Here is a 5,238-nt window from a genome sequence, read left to right as displayed (position 1 = left end):
CTGTGGTTTGGCCTTCAGCACAGAGCTAGATCTCCCTGGGAAATTCCCACTTCCAGGAGGTCTTCACCTCACTTCACTGCAGTCCAGGATCCCATCAGCTGCTTTGTGCCTTGGGGTTCAGATTCTGAAGGCAGGTGGGATGAGGCTAATCCAGAGCGGAAGGTAGGAGGAGAGAGCAGCAGGGAGGATTGGGCTGCAGGATGCAGTGGGGGACTGACAGCTGCTATTAGTCAAGGACCTGTTTGTCAGGAGTGCTGCACACTCTCTAGCGCCCACTGAAATCCACTGGAGCATCAGCTGCTCAGCACCTCTGAGGCCACGTCTACACTACATACTGTGACACAATTAAGGTCGGTGTACAGCCACTGCAGTTAGCATATCGCACACTTAGTACTGCGTGTACTCACCAGGAGTGCTCGTGTCAATGCAAAGTGTGGTGCACCATGATTAGGTATCCCAGTGTGCCATGTACAACCATCTAGTGCAGTGCCTTCTGGGAATGTTTCACAACGTGTTGTGGGATAGAAAGACTCGCCTAGGGATCTCTGGGACTTAGGGATCAAGTTCCAACCATGCATCTTATGAATCAGGTCTTGTTGCTTCTGTGCCTTGGATTGCAGAGAGGTAATTCTCCCACAGTGGACAAAATAACTGCATTGGCACAAAGTGTTAGCACTGCATGGAGCTGGGCACAGCGCTTGAAGTGTAGGAACTGAAAGCCATGCTGCAGGAACTGTGGCAATTGGGACAAGCAATCATCTGGGAGAGCCTCCTTCCCACAACCAATGAAATGTGTTGCATCCAAATTAGCTCTAGAGTCAGTGTGGTGCCTGGTGGAGTCACCTGTGATATCACAATGCTCTAGGACTCTGAGCAGACATAGACTCATGCCGTACTGTAGCCGAAAGCCCAGACTGTGATCCCAGTGATAACTGAACCTGGTGATATTCAGAACAAAAATTGCTCTCAGCCACTCTGCTAGCTGTTTCCATCGCTTCACACTGATTCAACAGACATTCTAGGCCTCAGAGTGACACACACAGCAACACTCCTGGAATCTTATGATACAGACTATGCCTGGTCGCCTATGGGCATGCCACCCTCATATGATCACTGTCACAACACAGCCTCGCAACACCCACTTGGGATTATGAGATGCTTGGATCCCAGCAGGTGGGACAGATCCATGGAGATTTGAACTGTGCTCTGAATAGCAGCTGAGATGGTCCTAGGGGCATTGTGCTAAGGAGCACGGCTCAGATACTCAAGCGATATTTAGGCACCTAACTCCCATTGAAATCAAAGGGTGTTAGGTGCCTAAATACATTTGCAGTTCTGGGCCCACAAGCCTAGGGACTGATTCTCAGTTATATGAGGCTCCTTTATGCCACTCCAGCAGTGTAAAGGGAATGTAAGGTAGGCAGAGATGGCTCCCTAAGGATCCCCTGGTGCAAGTCCCCATCCAGCACAGAGTTGGCATGAAGGCTCTGCACCAGCCCCTGGCATAATGGGGTGGGGGGATTGCAGACATGGCCAGGATGCACTGGACTATTGCTTTTCCCAGCTCTCCAGGGCTTATAGGGACCATGAAAGGGTGGGTAAGTTAGCGCAGCCTTGAGGCTGCTCTAATTTGCACCAGGGCCTGAGTAGGCTCCTGCACAGCCCAGAAAGCAGGGGCTTCCGTGCCCCAAGCAGTACTGGAGTAATTGAGAATCAGCTCTAGAGAATGCAGTGTCCTGAATGTCCGTCCCGTCCCAAGAAGAAATAATGGCATTCCCCTTTAAGAGGCGGGGCCCAAACAGAGCTGGAGGAACAGGACAGAAAGGGTTAAATGTGAATACAAAGTGTCTGTATTTATATATATCTACAGACAGATAAAAAAACAAGGCCAAGACTCTTCCAGCCCCTCCCTCCCTTTGCGGCATTGCTAGAAGACAGGGGAGGGGGGTGACTCCCCAGCTCAGCGGAACAAGCCACACTGATCTATTTATAAGCTGCACATGTGTGGGTGGGTGGTCTGGTGGGAATTGCCTCATTCATCTTGATACTCCCCCAAAGCCTGGAGGGTTTGTGGGTGGTGGAGACCTTGTTTCTCTTCCCTCCCCCGTTGATTCCACAGCCGCTCCAGCGCGAAGAGTTATTTACCAATAAGGGCCGTCACAGAGCGCAGGGCTCCAGGAAATGGTGCGGGTGCTTCTGCATTTTGGCTGCGTGCGCGCTCTCACCTCGGAGGCTGCTGAGTTGGAAATTCCCAGCCGCGGCCACTCATCAGATGCAAAACCCCTGGGTTGCTCCTGTGTGACTTGGACAGGAGAGGAAAGCAGAACCCAAAAGCAGAAACTGGTGGCTGTCCGGCTATCATGTGCTGGGAGTGGATCAAAAGGCAGCAAAGCCAGCAACCACTGACCCACATCATGGATGGCCTGGCTAGTCGCTGCCTAGATAGTGCTGGTAGTATTCATGTTCCAGTAGCACTTAGAGGCCTGGCCCAGATCTGGTTCCATTGTGCCAGGTGCTGTACAGTCACACAGTGAGTGACTGGTAGCTCCTGTCCTAAAGTAGAATGATCCAGTGGTTAGGGTAGTAGGGTGGGAATTAGAGAACCTGGGTTCAGTTTTCTGCTCTACCCTTGGCAAGTCCCTTAGCCACCCTGTGCCTCAGTTTCCCACCTGTACAATAGGGACCATGGAGCCTCAGGGAGCCCTACCTCACACAGCTGTTGGGGGCAGGGGCAGAGCTGTAAAGATTGGGGGCAGGATCCGGTATTATGGTGAGGGGGCAGAGAGGAGCAAGCAGCGGATTGGGGTCATGGGCAGAAGAGGCAGTGTGAGAGCAGGGCTTCGGGGGAAGAGACAGTGTGGGGGCAGGGCCTCAGGGGAAGGAGCAGCATGGGAGGTGGAGCCATAGTTCAGGTCCTAGTGGATCCCAGTTTTAGGGGGTTTCCACTGTTCCTGGTGCACACTGCAAAATGTCAGGGCTTGGACCCAAGTCACAGCAAGATTTATGCTCTGCCCCCCTTCCAGCGCGGTTGTAGGGGTTCTGAGTGCTTGCTGACCCAAGTCAGACTGATCTGTGTGTGGACCAAATGGGGGCTTGAGCTGAAACTTGGGTCATAGCCTGGGCTTAGTGTACAGTGTGGATGTACCCTCAGCGTTTAAGCAGTTCCAGGTTTCTGTTAAAGGAAGCTTTATTGGCACCAGGTGCTCACGACATGGAAGGTCCCTCACAGGGTCTCAGGGGAGCAATGTCTCTGCAAATGCTATAAGCAGCAGCAGTTAAATTGGGTGGGAGCGGGGGAGCAGAGGGGGCACAGTTTCCCTCTCCACCTGCTCCACCTAGTGGAGGGAGCACAAGGATACCTCTCCCCAGTGAGTGTAGGGAGAGCTCCCTCCCTCTACACCCCCACTCCTTCTGTTAACCCCTTCTAGGCAGTGCTGGAAAATGCCCACACTTGGGTGGGGTGGAGAGTCCCTAGGGAGGGCCTGAGCCACAACCCCAGAACCAGTCGCCCCTGAACGTAAAGACAATTGGGATCCAGGATCAGCTGCTAGAACCCATCTCTAGATTTTACCAGCCTACTTAGCTTTCAGCTGTCCTTGGACTGGACCCACCCTGGTTCAGTGTGATGGTCCTGGGTGCTCCTTCCACTAAGTGGCCCCTGCTGGGGAGGAGGGAGAGTGCTATACAGATGGTACTGGGGATGGCCTGGATCACACGGATTGCCGAGTACGTGGAGCAGCCAAACCTACTGAAAATGCGTCATTTACTGGAGTTTCTTCTCATACCAAAATCCCGAGCAGTCGTATCACTTGGGGTTGGTATGATTGTCCTTTGTGGCAGCCGAACCTTTATGCCTTGTCAATATACACTCTTTGGCCACCCACTGACGCCCCTTTCTGCTTTGTGGTTAATTTCACTCTTACCCACACCTAGATTATTATCACTGGGTAACTGGGCTGCTTTCTCCACTCAGAACTCTTTGCATCATCATTGGTTTCAGTTGTTTGCTTGCTTGTTACAGTATGTGGCGGATGAACTGTGTGAGAAAAGCAGAGGGTCTAGCACACCTCAGCTGAAATCAATTTTCATGCAGTTGGTATGACAGGGCTTACAGTGCACCCTTCAGTGGCCCGGCTTGATTGGGTTTTTTTCAGGCCTTGGACCCCTTGCAACTCTGTCCACTTTAAGCACCGATTGTGTCCACATGTATGACAGGAATTGCATGTGCTCTTCTGCGTCTGGGACTGGAGCTGGGCAACTAACTGATTTTTCAGTTCACTGGGCAATTTCAAAATGTCAAAACAAATTGTTTCAGGCTGGATTGAAAACAAATGTTTTTTTTTTAATTTCAGCCAATCAAAAAGAAAAAAAGTAGTTTCAAGTTGAATGAAGCATTTCACTTCAATTCTGACCAATTTTCAATATTTTTGACTTGAAAATAAAATTAGAGAATTTGAAACGAAAATTAATTCCAAATGAAAAATTGAAAAATGAAAGCTTTATTTTGAAGATACCCGCATGAAACTCTTCAATTATTTCAGATTTTGGGAAGTATTTATTTTCAGAAATGAACTGTTTGGTAGAATCAACAAAAATTCTTGACGTTTTGGTGTCATCAAATCTGCATTTTTTTTTGGAGATTGGCAAGTGTCAGCTAAAAAAATGTTGCTCAGCTATGAAATGAGGATGAGTTGTGTGTCTGCACCTGGTGTATGAATTGTGTGGAGTCTATAGCATGCAAGTATAATTTGTGTAATTTGTGTGTGCACTTGTGCCATTGCACCTCTGCATGAATTCTGTCTGTGCATGTGTGTGGGCACTGTGCGTCCCTCTTTGGGTGTTGTAGGTACTACTGTATGTGTGTATGAATCGTGTCAGAGTCTGCCTGTGGGTATGCGTTGTATGTGCGTGCGACTTGTGTGTATGAACGTGTGTGTTACTACACATGTGTACATTTGCATTGGGCGAATGCGACTGCATCCTGTGTGAACTGTTATGTCGGGAAATTCTCAATGAAAATATTCAGGGTACAAATATAGCCCAAAAATGACGTCCCTGGAAAATGTAACAAGGGTCTCCGCTCGCAGACCCCTGGAAAGGCCAAAGGTGGGATGTGCGCGCATCTCGGGGACCTTGAGTTTCTTTGCAAACTTCCCACTGTTGCGACACTGAGTGCGTGGGCAGACACCCTCTGCCCTTTGTGCGCTGGGGGGGGTGGGTAATGGAACAGGCTCCCTG

Source organism: Mauremys mutica, chromosome 9 (assembly GCF_020497125.1).
Source record: "Mauremys mutica isolate MM-2020 ecotype Southern chromosome 9, ASM2049712v1, whole genome shotgun sequence".
NCBI lineage: Eukaryota > Metazoa > Chordata > Testudines > Geoemydidae > Mauremys > Mauremys mutica.
The sequence above is the reverse complement of the archived record's forward strand: the minus strand, read 5'-3'. Positions refer to the sequence as shown.